Raw genomic sequence first — 16,001 nt, 5'->3', positions numbered from 1 at the left:
AGAAACTGTTCCTGGAAACAGCACCGGAGTCCTTACTGCATACGGACTTGCAGCTTGAGAATTTGCACTACCTCATAGAGACTTGGTCCCTTCTTAAAGGGGACGTTCATCGATAGCACTTAGAGAATGATGATACTTTAACAGAAGAAGTAATAATGCTGACATGTAGCAGTTATATGTAGTTAGCTAGTTAATTGTAAGGAATGTTTAATAATGTGTTAGAGAATGAGGACAGGAAGTGAACCCGTACAGGGTTAGTCGGTGAGTCCTCCTAGGAGCCATACAGAGATGGCTCGGTGATCCTGAACTGAGAGATGGATGATACGTTCTATACTGTGTATAGTAGCAGAAAGGCAGAAGGCCCGGGCAGAAAGGGGCGGTCCTGCAACCGAACGAGAGATAGTAGGCCTGGGGCAGATAGACAGGCGGTCCTGCAGATGTAAAGGTGGAAAATGAAGGAAAAGTTGATTAGCCTTATAGTGTTTTATAAGAAGGTCTTTAGTGGATTCAGTGTGTACATCCTTAAAGGCAATGTTAAATTATTGTTCAAAAATTTGCACTTAGTAGAATACCCGGTTGGGTCAGAGAAGTTATTTATAGTATGTTATTTAAGGTAATTCACCATGTTTGTAACGTTCAAGTGTCCTTACCTCCCATAAAGGGAAGCTCTGTTCAAATTTGCTTATTGTTACTGCATTTTAAAATTGTATGTCTTTTTGCTGACATGTATTGTTGTTTTCTTCCCAGTCCAGGAGTACTGGATTTAACTGGGGGGGAGTGCAGCGCCCCAGAGTCCTGGTCGTTGCAGTACTGATGCTCCGCCGCTAAGGGGGGCTATAGTACGTCTGATGGCACTGAAGGAGTTCACCTGACCAGGTATCACAGACACCAATACACTTCACAGTCTGGCCTCCAGGGGGAGCTAAGGGTGCTATGTATTAGGCCACTCCTCACAGTCTGGTAAAACTGGGGGTTGGATAGGAAGTTAGTCAGAAGCTGACTGGGTTGGAACCAGGCAGCATCCTGTGGTGGAGGATGTTGCAGGGGAAGATACAGGGGGGTCCCTGTCAGGGGTGGGATCCTGACAGAGGCCTAGCGAACAGAGAGAACGTTATGGGACCGCGCCTGCACCTGATCGCGGTGGTACCCTAAGAAAGGACAAGAAGCGAGGTTTATTGTGCTGAGTGAGAAACGAGATCAACGCAACAAGGATAAACACCAGTAGGAGTCGTGCTGTAAGACGAGGCAACATCCTACTGAGGCGCGCAGCCGGTGGCCGGAACGCCGAGGAAGTATAGAGCTCCAGGCCTAACTTCAAATCTACGGCAGGACAGTCAGTTATAGGTGGGCTGTCTCACCCAAATCACCTAAGAAGACACAGGGGGCAACAACATGAGAGGGGCGACACTAGGGTCCAGGAAGAGCTCCGAGCCTACCCGTCATACGGGTGCGTCCTAGCCATATCATCTGGGGGACGAAGAAGAACATCATAATCGAGTTGTGAGGGAACTTCAGAAACAGACACAACAGTTGTGGGGACTATCCCGTAAGCACAGCAGGGGAGGACCACAACTCACAAGCGCTAGAAGGTAGGCACAGATTTCCACCTGCAAAGGGAACTCTGGAGGTGCCATTGGACCGGCCGGACTTGCGCAGCCCGGTTAACCGTATTCCGGACTGAGGATCCTGAAGCCTTCAGTAAAGAGGTAAAGAGACTGCAACCTGGTGTCCTCGTTATTTACTGTGACCTGCACCGCACCATAACATCACCATCACCAACACCTTTCATTGGGCGCCCCTCAGCAGGGTCCCGGACCGGGTCTAGCCACCGTGACAACCCCAGGACCGAGAATCAGAGGCCCGGTACCGGGTACCCCTCGGCCCTGCGGCAGTGGGGGCTGTTGTGAATTAGACTTTTTTGGCTCCTCTAGTGGTTACTAGTGATATGACTCTGGGATTTACTTCCCTCTGTCTGCACCCAGCTGGGTCGTTACTTCAGGGGTGTTGCTATATAAACCTCCTGGAACCTTAGTCTAGTGCCTGGCATCGGTGTTATCAGACACATTCTGTTTGCTCCTGTTTGCTGGTCCTGGTTCGTGTTTAATTAAGCTAAGTCTTGCTTCTTTGTTTTTTGGGTTATTTGTTTGCTATCATTTTTGTCCAGCTTGTACTAAATGTGATTCCTGACCTTGCTGGAAGCTCTAGGGGGCTGGTGGTCTCCCCCCGGGCCGTTAGACGGTTCGGGGGTTCTTGAATTTCCAGTGTGGATATTTTTTTGATAGGATTTTTTGCTGACCATATAAGTTATCTTTCTATATTCTGCTATTAGCTAGTGGGTCTCTCTTTGCTAAATTCCTAGCTCATTCTTATGTTTGTCTTTTCCTCTTACCTCACCGTTATTATTTGTGGGGGGCTTCTATCCAACTTTTTTGGGTATTTCCTCTGGAGGCAAGAAAGGTCTTTCTTTTCCCTTCTAGGGGTAGTTAGCTCTCTGGCTGGCGCGAGACGTCTAGGATCAATGTAGGAACGTTCCCCGGCTGCTGGTATTTGTGGTGCTAGGATTAGTTATATGGTCAGCCCAGTTACCACTGCCTTATGAGCTGGTTTTCTGTATTTACTGACTTAGCATTACTCCTGAGACCCTCTGCCATTGGGGTCATAACAGTATGCCAGGCCAATATTGAATGTTTAAAGCATTGCAGAAGTGGGATAATAAGAAAGGAAATTCTGAGTTTTTTTTTTTTTTTTTCCTTCCTTCTCTTCCTCCCCTTTACCTTTGAGTGGCGTGTGCTTGCTGCAGACATGAATGTGCAGACCTTGATTACAAGTGTTGACCAGCTGGCAGCTCGTGTGCAGGGTATACAAGATTTTGTTACCAGTAGTCCTATGTCTGAACCTAAAATACCTATTCCGGAATTGTTTTCTGGAGATCGATTTAGGTTTAGGAATTTCAAGAATAATTGTAAATTGTTTCTTTCTCTGAGACCCCGTTCATCTGGAGATTATGCTCAGCAAGTTAAAATTGTTATTTCTTTTTTACGGGGCGACCCTCAGGATTGGGCTTTCTCGCTAGCGCCAGGAGATCCGGCATTGGCGAATATTGATGCGTTTTTTCTGGCGCTCGGATTGCTTTACGAGGAACCCAATCTTGAAATTCAGGCAGAAAAAGCCTTGCTGGCTATTTCTCAGGGTCAGGATGAAGCTGAAGTGTATTGCCAAAAATTTCAGAAATGGTCCGTGCTTACTCAGTGGAATGAGTGTGCTCTGGCCGCAAATTTCAGAAATGGCCTTTCTGAAGCCATTAAGAATGTGATGGTGGGTTTCCCCATTCCTACAAGTCTGAATGATTCTATGGCGCTTGCTATTCAAATTGACCGGCGTTTGCGGGAGCGCAAAACCGCTAATCCTCTGGTGGTGTTGTCTGAACAAACACCTGATTTAATGCAATGTGATAGAATTCAGACTAGAAATGAACGGAAAAATCATAGACATCAGAATGGGTTGTGTTTTTACTGTGGTGATTCTACACATGTTATATCAGCATGCTCTAAACGCCTAACAAGGGTTGTTAGTCCTGTCGCCATTGGTAATTTGCAACCTAAATTTATTTTGTCTGTGACTTTAATTTGCTCTTTGTCTTCTTACCCTGTTATGGCGTTTGTGGATTCAGGTGCCGCCCTGAGTCTTATGGATCTGTCATTTGCCAAGCGCTGTGGTTTTGTTCTTGAACCGTTAGTAAATCCTATTCCTCTTAGAGGTATTGATGCTACGCCATTGGCGGAAAATAAACCGCAGTTTTGGACGCAGGTGACGATGTGCATGACTCCTGAACATCGGGAGGTGATTCGTTTTCTTGTTCTGCATAAAATGCATGATTTGGTCGTTTTGGGTCTGCCATGGTTACAGACCCACAATCCAGTCCTGGATTGGAAGGCAATGTCTGTGTCAAGTTGGGGCTGTCAGGGAATTCATGCTGATTCCCCGCTGGTGTCTATTGCTTCCTCTACTCCTTCGGAAGTTCCTGAGTATTTGTCTGATTATCAGGATGTATTCAGTGAGTCCAGATCCAGTGCTCTGCCTCCTCATAGGGACTGTGACTGCGCCATAGATTTGATTCCAGGTAGTAAATTTCCTAAGGGAAGATTATTTAATCTGTCAGTACCTGAGCATGCCGCAATGCGTTCATATATCAAGGAGTCTCTGGAGAAGGGGCATATCCGTCCATCCTCTTCCCCTCTTGGTGCGGGATTCTTTTTTGTGGCTAAGAAGGACGGATCTTTGAGACCTTGTATTGACTATCGGCTACTGAATAAAATCACTGTAAAATTTCAGTATCCTATGCCTCTCTTGTCGGACTTGTTTGCCCGGATTAAGGGTGCCAAGTGGTTCACCAAGATAGATCTTCGTGGTGCATACAACCTTGTGCGCATTAAGCAAGGTGATGAATGGAAGACTGCATTTAATACGCCCGAAGGTCATTTTGAGTACTTGGTGATGCCTTTTGGGCTTTCTAATGCTCCCTCAGTATTTCAGTCCTTTATGCATGATATTTTCCGGAAGTATCTGGATAAATTTATGATTGTTTATCAGGACGATATTCTGGTTTTCTCTGAAGATTGGGACTCACATGTGGAGCAGGTCAGGATGGTGTTTCAGGTTTTGTGTGAGAATGCCTTGTTTGTTAAAGGCTCAAAGTGTCTCTTTGGAGTACAGAAAGTTCCCTTTTTGGGGTTTATTTTTTCCCCTTCTGCTGTGGAGATGGACCCAGTCAAGGTCCGAGCTATTCATGAGTGGACTCAACCCACGTCAGTTAAGAGTCTTCAGAAGTTCTTGGGTTTTGCTAACTTCTACCGTCATTTTATCGCTAATTTTTCTAGCGTTGTTAAACCTTTGACGGATATGACCAAGAAAGGTTCTGATGTTGCTAACTGGGCTCCTGCAGCCGTGGAGGCGTTCCAGGAGTTGAAGCGCCGGTTTACTTCGGCGCCTGTTTTGTGCCAGCCTGATGTCTCACTTCCCTTTCAGGTCGAGGTGGATGCTTCTGAGATTGGGGCAGGGGCCGTTTTGTCACAGAGAGGCCCTGGTTGCTCGGTAATGAGACCATGTGCTTTCTTCTCTAGGAAGTTTTCGCCTGCTGAGCGGAATTATGATGTGGGCAATCGGGAATTACTGGCCATGAAGTGGGCATTTGAGGAGTGGCGTCATTGGCTCGAGGGTGCTAAGCATCGTGTGGTGGTCTTGACTGATCACAAAAATTTGATGTATCTCGAGTCTGCTAAACGCTTGAATCCTAGACAGGCCCGCTGGTCATTGTTTTTCTCCCGTTTTGACTTTGTGGTCTCGTATTTACCAGGTTCAAAGAATGTGAAAGCTGATGCTCTTTCAAGGAGCTTTGTGCCTGACTCTCCTGCAGTCACAGAACCTGTTGGTATTCTTAAAGAAGGAGTTATTTTGTCAGCCATGTCTCCTGATTTGCGACGTGTGTTGCAGAGATTTCAAGCTGGAAGACCTGACTCTTGTCCACCTGACAGACTGTTTGTTCCTGATAAGTGGACCAGCAGAGTCATTTCCGAGGTTCATTCATCGGTGTTGGCAGGTCATCCGGGAATTTTTGGCACCAGAGATCTGGTGGCTAGGTCATTTTGGTGGTCTTCCTTGTCACGGGATGTACGGTCATTTGTGCAGTCCTGTGGGACTTGTGCTCGAGCTAAGCCTTGCTGTTCCCGTGCCAGCGGGTTGCTCTTGCCCTTGCCTGTCCCGAAGAGGCCTTGGACACATATTTCCATGGATTTCATTTCTGATCTCCCGGTGTCTCGGGGTATGTCTGTCATCTGGGTGGTATGTGATCGCTTTTCAAAAATGGTCCATTTGGTGCCTTTGCCTAAGCTGCCTTCCTCTTCCGATCTGGTTCCTGTGTTCCTTCAGAATGTGGTTCGTTTACACGGCATTCCTGAGAATATTGTGTCTGACAGAGGATCCCAGTTTGTTTCCAAGTTCTGGCGATCCTTTTGTGCTAGGATGGGCATTGATTTATCGTTCTCGTCTGCCTTTCATCCTCAGACTAATGGACAAACTGAGCGAACTAATCAGACTCTGGAAGCTTACTTGAGGTGTTTTGTTTCGGCAGATCAGGATGATTGGGTGACCTTCTTGCCGTTGGCTGAGTTTGCCCTAAATAATCGGGCTAGTTCTGCTACTTTGGTTTCGCCATTTTTCTGCAACTCTGGTTTCCAGCCTCGTTTTTCCTCGGGACATGTGGAGCCTTCTGACTGTCCTGGAGTGGATTCTGTGGTGGATAGGTTGCAGCAGATCTGGAATCATGTGGTGGACAACTTGAAGTTGTCACAGGAGAAGGCTCAGCGTTTTGCCAACCGCCGCCGCGGTGTGGGTCCCCGACTTCGTGTTGGGGATTTGGTGTGGCTGTCTTCTCGATTTGTTCCTATGAAGGTCTCCTCTCCTAAATTTAAGCCTCGCTTCATCGGTCCTTACAAGATATTGGAAATCCTTAATCCAGTGTCCTTTCGCTTGGATCTTCCGGTTTCGTTTGCCATTCACAACGTGTTCCATAGGTCTTTGTTACGACGCTACGTTGTGCCTGTGGTTCCTTCTGCTGAGCCTCCTGCTCCGGTGTTGGTTGAGGGTGAGTTGGAGTACGTGGTGGAGAAGATCTTGGATTCTCGTCTCTCCAGGCGGAGGCTTCAGTATTTGGTCAAGTGGAAGGGTTATGGTCAGGAGGATAATTCCTGGGTGGTTGCCTCTGATGTGCATGCGGATGATTTGGTTCGTGCCTTTCACACTGCTCATCCTGATCGCCCTGGTGGTCTTGGTGAGGGTTCGGTGACCCCTCCTTAAGGGGGGGTACTGTTGTGAATTAGACTTTTTTGGCTCCTCTAGTGGTTACTAGTGATATGACTCTGGGATTTACTTCCCTCTGTCTGCACCCAGCTGGGTCGTTACTTCAGGGGTGTTGCTATTTAAACCTCCTGGAACCTTAGTCTAGTGCCTGGCATCGGTGTTATCAGACACATTCTGTTTGCTCCTGTTTGCTGGTCCTGGTTCGTGTTTAGTTAAGCTAAGTCTTGCTTCTTTGTTTTTTGGGTTATTTGTTTGCTATCATTTTTGTCCAGCTTGTACTAAATGTGATTCCTGACCTTGCTGGAAGCTCTAGGGGGCTGGTGTTCTCCCCCCGGGCCGTTAGACGGTTCGGGGGTTCTTGAATTTCCAGTGTGGATATTTTTTTGATAGGATTTTTTGCTGACCATATAAGTTATCTTTCTATATTCTGCTATTAGCTAGTGGGTCTCTCTTTGCTAAATTCCTAGCTCATTCTTATGTTTGTCTTTTCCTCTTACCTCACCGTTATTATTTGTGGGGGGCTTCTATCCAACTTTTTGGGGTATTTCCTCTGGAGGCAAGAAAGGTCTTTCTTTTCCCTTCTAGGTGTAGTTAGCTCTCCGGCTGGCGCGAGACGTCTAGGATCAACGTAGGAACGTTCCCCGGCTGCTGGTATTTGTGGTGCTAGGATTAGTTATATGGTCAGCCCAGTTACCACTGCCCTATGAGCTGGTTTTCTGTATTTACTGACTTAGCATTACTCCTGAGACCCTCTGCCATTGGGGTCATAACAGGGGGCGCTGCAACTGGACTGCACTTGGATGACATCTGAGTGCAGTCTGATTTCCGCAAAGTGATAAGATAAAGAAGATAGAGAATTATTTCCTCCATCTTCCATCTTCTCCTCAGTGTGCTCCGATTCTCTCGTGAGATTATTGGACCATGTTAAGCCGACATTCTGATCAGAGGCATTTAACTTAATACTAGTGTTGAGCATTCCGATACCGCAAGTATCGGGTATCGGCCGATACTTGCGGTATCGGAATTCCGATACCGAGATCCGATACTTTTGTGGTATCGGGAATCGGAATCGGAAGTTTCCAGTGTATGGTTCCCAGGGTCTGAAGGAGAGGAAACTCTCCTTCAGGCCCTGGGATCCATATGAATGTGTAAAATAAAGAATTAAAATAAAAAATATTGATATACTCACCTGTCCGGAGGCCCCTGGACATCACCGCTGGTAACCGGCAGCCTTCTTTGTTTAAAATGAGCGCGTTCAGCACCTTCCATGACGTCACGGCTTCTGATTGGTCGCGTGCCGCTCATGTGACCGCCACGCGACCAATCACAAGCCGCGACGTCATCCCTCAGGTCCTAAATTCCCTTCTAGGAATTTAGGACCTGATGGATGACGTCACGGCTTCTGATTGGTCGCGTGGCGGTCACATGAGCGGCACTCGACCAATCAGAAGCCGTGACGTCATGGAAGGTGCTGAACGCGCTCATTTTAAGCAAAGAAGGCTGCCGGTTCACAGCGGTAAGGTCCAGGCTGCGTCGGAGAGGTGAGTATTTCAATATTTTTTATTTGAATTCTTCATTTTACACATTAATATGGATCCCAGGGCCTGAGGGAGAGTTTCCTCTCCTTCAGACCCTGGGAACCATCAGGGATACCTTCCGATACTTGAGTCCCATTGACTTGTATTGGTATCGGGTATCGGTATCGGATCAGATCCGATACTTTGCCGGTATCGGCCGATACTTTCCGATACCGATACTTTCAAGTATCGGACGGTATCGCTCAACACTACTTAATACCATTATCCAACAGAGAAACTGCACAAAAGAGTCCACCACAGTCATTAGGTCGCTGTGCTATGTCAGCAATACATATTGTTCTCAACAGAAATCTCTGATATCAGCCTGTGCGTCCTATCTGTAATAGTTTAGTCAAACAATAAAGGAGACTTTAGCCACCCACACAGAACCGACATGATTCTCAGTCAGAGAGGAACCTAAACCCAGACTCATCACTACATCTATATATAGTGAAATAACCATGGTCACCACTGCCCGGACTATTAGGTCCACTGCTAGAAGGACCAGAGCTCTGGAATCATGCACGAACCTTCAGGAGATGTTCCACAGAGTGGACATTCCAGCTGAGGTGTGATAACGTGAGGGGCGATAACTGCAGAACATACAGGTGATGGGTACCAGAGTGCACAGCGATCGTCTGCACTGATAGCATCACATACACCAGCACCGCACTGCCTGCACCCCAGCACATTACTGGACAGGACTCCGGATACTCAGGGGAGCGCACATCACATACATCAGCACCGCCTGCACCCCAGCACAGTACTGGACAGGACTCCGGATACTCAGGGGAGCGCACATCACATACACCAGCACCGCCTGCATTCCAGCACATTACTGGACAGGACTCCGGATACTCTGGGGAGCACACATCATACACCAGCACCGCCTGCACCCCAGCACATTACTGGACAGGACTCCGGATACTCAGCGGAGCACACATCACATACACTAGCACCGCCTGCACCCCAGCACATTACTGGACAGGACTCCGGATACTCAGGGGAGTGCACATCCCATACACCAGCACCGCACTGCCTGCACCCCAGCACAGTACTGGACAACACTCCTGATACTCAGGGGAGCACACATCACACCCACCAGCACCACATTGCCTGCACCCCAGCACAGTACTGGACAGGACTCCGGATACTCAGGGGAGTGCACATCACATACACCAGCACCGCACCGCCTGCACCCAAGCACATTACTGGACAGGACTCCGGATACTCAGGTGAGCGCACATCACATAAACCAGCACCGCACTGCCTGCACCCCAGCACATTACTGGACAGGACTCCAGATACTCAGGGGAGCGCACATCACATACACCAGCACCGCACCGCCTGCACCCCAGCACATTACTGGACAGGACTCCGGATTCTCAGGGGAGCGCATATCACACCCACCAGCACTACACCGCCTGCACCCCAGCACATTACTGGAAAGCTCTCCAGATACTCAGCGGAGCGCACATCACATAAACCAGCACCGCACTGCCTGCACCCCAGCACATTACTGGACAGGACTCCGGATACTCAGCGAAGCACACATCACATAAACCAGCACCGCACTGCCTGTACCCCAGCACATTACTGGACAGGACTCCGGATACTCAGCGGAGAACACATCACATACACCAGCACCGCCTGCACTCCAGCACATTACTGGACAGGACTCCGAATACTCAGCGGAGCGCACATCACATACACCAGCACCGCACTGCTGCACCCCAGCACATTACTGGACAGGCCTCCGGATACTCAGCGGATTACACATCACATACACCAGCACCGCCTGCACCCCAGCATATTACTGGACAGGACTCCGGATACTCAGCGGAGCACACATCACAAACACCAGCACCAACTGCACCCCAGCACATTACTGGACAGGACTCCAGATACTCAGCGGAGCGCACATCACATACACCAGCACCGCACCGCCTGCACCCCAGCACATTACTGGACAGGACTCCGGATACTCAGGGGAGCGCACATCACATACACCAGCACCACACTGCCTGCACCCCAGCACATTACTGGACAGGACTCCAGATACTCGGGGGAGCGCACATCACATACACCAGCACCGCACTGCCTGCACCCCAGCACATTACTGGACAGGACTCCAGATACTCAGCGGAGCGCACATCACATACACCAGCACCGCACTGCCTGCACCCCAGCACATTACTGGACAGGACTCCGGATACTCAGGGGAGCGCACATCACATACACCAGCACCGCACTGCCTGCACCCCAGCACATTACTGGACAGGACTGCAGATACTCGGGAGTGCACAGGTTACACTGTGCTGGATATATGCAAAGGATTGTTATTGGGGGGGAATTTATTATGTGGGTTCAGGCCTGATCATACTCAAGAATCACAGGCCGTATAGCCAAATACACTCATTTATAAACAGAGACACACATACTGTACACTACACACACTGTTACATACACAAGAAACCTCTGCATTCATTCACACACAGGAAAGCAGACACTATACACACTATTACATACCCTATAAATGACATTCTATATACTCACGTGTGCTACAGCAGAGCCGTCCCTGCGCGCCCCATCCCAGATCACCAGGGGCAGAGGAGACAGGAGGACACAGGGAGCTGCTGCCTCCTCTAGGAGTCTGTGCAGGCAGGATCTCCCCCTCCTCCTCCTCCTGTGGTCCGACTGCCTCCTGTGATCTCAGAGGAACTAGGAAGGAGTTATGGAGGGGACAGTGTACAGAGGCACCAGCAGGCAGCAGCTAGTCTCAGGAATGGTGGGGGCTGGGCGAGGGAGCAGCCCTTCATCTTGAGCCAGGAGGGGGCAGCATCAATTTGTGACGCTGCCACCTACTGGCCACTGTAATTGTCACATACTGAGGAGATTTCTGGCTCCGAGCTCCTCCTGCTTTGTCCCTCACTGCCTATGTTGTCCTGATCAGCCCGAGAGTGAGGGATAGAGTAGACAGAGGAGGAGCCAGTGCTGGAGGCAGCACTGAGCTCTGCACAGGAGCAAAGCTCAGAGTCAGGACTTTGTGCATCGGGTCTCCTGCACTAAGCGCTCCACTGCCGCCCAGCAGGTGGCGCCGCCTGAGGCAACAAGCTCAAATTGCCTCATTATAGGGATGCCCCTGTATGCAGCAGGAACTCAGAGCAGAGTAGCAGGATCACCACACAGGTTCACAGGAGCAGGTATATAGCCAGTGAGTAATCAGAGGTCAGGAGCTGGATGCAAGGCAGAATACTGTAGCACAGACTGAAGGCTGGGGTGGAGTTTTATAGCAGGAAGACACAGTGCACATGAGACCAAAGACGACATCTTGGAAAAGGGCAGTAATGCACAAAAGGTAAAAAATGTTCAGAGTCCTGACATTACTCCCCCCTTAGAAGCGGCCTCGGGACAATCCTGGACCTGGTTTCTCAGGGAATCTCTGATGAATTTAGAAATCTTCTGTTGGGCATTGATGTTTTCCACAGGTTCCCAAGAGTCTTCCTCAGGGGGATATCCCTGCCATCTTATAAGATATTGGAGCCGATTCCTGCGAATCCTGGAATCAATAATTTCCTCCACCACAAATTGTTCTTGCCCATCAATCACCACAGGCTGTGGAGGTGGCACAACACGTCCCTGGAAGATATTAGGATATACAGGCTTTAGTAAAGATACATGAAAAACTGGGTGTACATTCATAGTCCTAGGCAGCTTCAGCCGGCAGGCCACAGAGCTCACAATACCGTTGATCTTGAAAGGGCCAATGAATTTCTGTCCAAGTTTTTGTGAAGGAACGTTTAACTTCAGATTCTTAGTTGCTAACCACACGGAATCTCCTACATTGAACATGGGTGCAGGTTTACGGAATCTATCAGCCGATCTCTTATAACGTTCTTGAGCTGTGGTCAGGGATTCCTTCAGAACCTCCAGATTTTGTCTCATCGTAGTCAGCCTTTCCTCCACTGCCGGAACCGGAGAATTAATTGGAGACCTAGGTAAAATACATGGATGATAACCCACACTGGCAAAGAAAGGTGTAAATTTAGTGGAGTTGCTCTGAAAATTATTATATGAAAATTCGGCTAATGGCAGCAACTCCGACCAATCATCCTGGAGATGGCTGACATAGCATCAAGATATTAGATATTGTTCCAGTGACTGGTTGGTACGCTCAGTCTGACCATTTGTCTGGGGATGGTAAGCGGAAGAGAGACAGACATTAATATTGAGTGCAGAACAAAACCCCTTCCAGAATCTTGAAGTGAACTGTACTCCACGGTCAGAGATGATCTCATCCGGAACCCCATGCAACCGAAAGACATTCTGTATAACCAAGTTCACTGTATCTTTAGCTGAGGGGAGGCCGGTGCACGGAACAAAATGAGCAGCTTTAGTCAGGCGATCAACTACCTCCATGATTGTATTCATGCCCCCCGATGTATGCAGCTCCACAATAAAGTTCATTGATATAGACCCCCAAGGGCGGGACAGAACAGGTAATGGTTGTAGAAGACACGTAGGTGCCACATGAGGAGTCTTGTAACGGGCACATACCTCGCAAGAGAGAACATAGTCCTTGGTATCCTTCAGGCAAGTTGGCCACCAGAAGAATCGGCTCAGGAACTCTTGTGTCTTCTGTACCCCCTTGTGACCAGCCAACTTGGAGTCATGTACCAACTTGAGGATCTGCAGATGGACGACCTCAGGGACGTAGATACGTCGATCTCTGAACCACATGCCACCCTTAAAGACAAGACTAATATCCACAGGTGGGTTGGCCAGAAATACATCACCGTCATAGGCCTCCCTGCACTCCTTCCACAAGTCCTGATCGTGGATAACTCTGATGAAATTGGCATCAGAAAGAATGGTCTTGGACGGGGCTCCAGGTACGGAATCCGCAGCATTAATTCGGGATAAAGCGTCAGCCTTCCCATTACGAGAACCTGAACGGTACTTGATAACAAAGTTAAATTGATTTAAAAATAAGTTCCAATGAGCCTGACAAGGAGAAAGACATCTAGCGGATCTAAGGAACTCTAAATTGCGATGTTCAGTTAGCACTATGATCTGTTGTGCAGCTCCTTGCAGATGATGCCTCCATTCTTTGAAATCCGCAATAATAGCCAGCAATTCCTGTCTCCCACGTCGTAATTCTTCTCTGCTGAGGTTAGTCTACGGGAAAAGAAAGCACAAGGATGTAGCAGACCCTTCTTTCCAGTTCTTTGGGAGAGAATAGCCCCCAAAGCATTATCAGAAGCGTCCACCTCCCCAATGAATGATAGTGTTGGATCTGGGTGTATCAACAGCGGTGCTGATGTGAAACAGATCTTAAGCCGATCAAAAGCTTCTTGAGCCTGTGATGACCACTTAAAGGGCTTTTCCTTCTTTGTCAAGGAAGTAATGGGACGGACAATATCAGAAAAATTTTGAATGAAGCGTCTGTAGAAATTTGCAAAACCAATAAAACGTTGGACCTCCTTAACGTTCTTGGGTACCGGCCAGTCAAGGATAGCCTGAATCTTACCAGATTCCATGTTCAGCCCCTGGGGAGAGATGATATAACCTAAGAACTGTATCTTAGAATGATGGAACTCGCATTTCTCCAGCTTGAAATACAGATGGTTCTCTTTCAGACATCTTACAACAGCTTTGACATGTTCTTCATGTTCCTGTAGAGTCAGAAAAGATTAGAATATCGTCCAAATAGATCACCACAAACTGGTCCAACAAATCTCTGAAAATGTCATTAGTAGGGTTGAGCGACTTTTATTTTTATAGGATCGGGTCGGGTTTCACGAAACCCAACTTTCTCAAAAGTCGGGTCGAGTGAAATCGGCCGATCCTATAAAAAAGTCGGGGTCGGGGTCGGCCGAAACACGAAACCCAATGCAGTGCAAAGGGATACTATGGTTCCCAGGGTCTGAAGGAGAGGAAACTCTCCTTCAGGCCCTGGGATCCATATTTAAGTGTAAAATAAAGAATTAAAATAAAAAATATTGATATACTCACCTCTCCGACGCAGCCTGGACATCGCCGCTGGTAACCGGCATCTTCCGTTCCTAAGAATGGTGCTTGAAAGACCTTTCGATGACGTCACGGCTTGTGATTGGTCGAGGCGGCCCACGTGACCGCTCAGCGACCAATCACAAGCCGTGACATAATTTTCAGGTCCTAAATTCCTCATTCTAGGAATTTAGGACATGAGAATTACGTCACGGCTTGTGATTGGTCGCTGAGCGGTCACGTGGGCCGCCACGACCAATCACAAGCCGTGACGTCATTGAAAGGTCCTTCACGCGCTCATTCTTAAGAAGGAAGGCTGCCGGAAAGAAGCCGAGGGTGAGTATATTCCTATTAGGTATATACTCACCCTCGGACGCGCCCTGCTTCTTTCCGGCAGCCTTCCTTCTTAAGAATGAGCGCGTGAAGGACCTTTCGATGACGTCACGGCTTGTGATTGGTCGCGGCCACCCACGTGACCGCTCAGCGACCAATCACAAGCCGTGACGTAATTCTCATGTCCTAAATTCCTAGAATGAGGAATTTAGGACCTGAAAATTACGTTACGGCTTGTGATTGGTCGCTGAGCGGTCACGTGGGTGGCCGCGACCAATCACAAGCCGTGACGTCATCGAAAGGTCTTTCAAGAGCCATTCTTAGGAACGGAAGATGCCGGTTACCAGCGGCGATGTCCAGGCTGCGTCGGAGAGGTGAGTATATCAATATTTTTTATTTTAATTCTTTATTTTACACTTAAATGTGGATTCCGATACCGATTTCCGATATCGCAAACATATCGGAACTCGGTATCGGAATTCCGATACCAGATTCAGAAGATCGCCGACCTCATGGCCGACCCCACACAGGGGTCGGGTCGGGTTTCATGAAACCCGACTTTGCCAAAAGTCGGCGACTTCTGAAAATGGCCGACCCGTTTCGCTCAACCCTAGTCATTAGCAAGGTGTTGAAACGTTGCAGGGGCATTACAAAGCCCGAAGGGCATCACGAGATATTCAAAGTGTCCATACCGGCATCGGAATGCTGTCTTCCACTCATCCTCTGGACGAATACGCACCAAATTATAAGCCCCACAAAGATCCAGTTTAGAGAACACCTTAGCATGGCGGACTCTTTCCAGTAATTCGGGAATCAGAGGCAAAGGGTAACGGTTTCATACGGTTACCTTATTGAGTTCCCGATAGTCAACACAGGGTCACAGGGTCTCAGGGTCCCATATTTCTTTTTTATAAAAAATATAGGTGCTCCTGCTGGTGAGGAAGAAGGATGTATGAAGCCTTTGGCCAGATTTTCATCAATATACTCCTTTAAGGCTTGAAGCTCAGGTGCCACCAAAGGGTATACGTTACAAAAAGACATAGCTGCCCCAGGAAGCAGCTCAATGAGACAGTCATAAAGCCTGTGTTGAGGAAGCTGATCTGCATTCTTCTTGTCACAGGTGTCAGAGAACTCTTTATATGCTGAAGGTAAATACCTGTACATGTGGTTCCGTAGCCGTGGACTCAGGGACAGCTTCTGTTAACGCTGAGTTGCTCCTTGTTGGAA

The sequence above is a fragment of the Ranitomeya variabilis genome, chromosome 1 (assembly GCF_051348905.1).
Source record: "Ranitomeya variabilis isolate aRanVar5 chromosome 1, aRanVar5.hap1, whole genome shotgun sequence".
NCBI lineage: Eukaryota > Metazoa > Chordata > Amphibia > Anura > Dendrobatidae > Ranitomeya > Ranitomeya variabilis.
The sequence above is the reverse complement of the archived record's forward strand: the minus strand, read 5'-3'. Positions refer to the sequence as shown.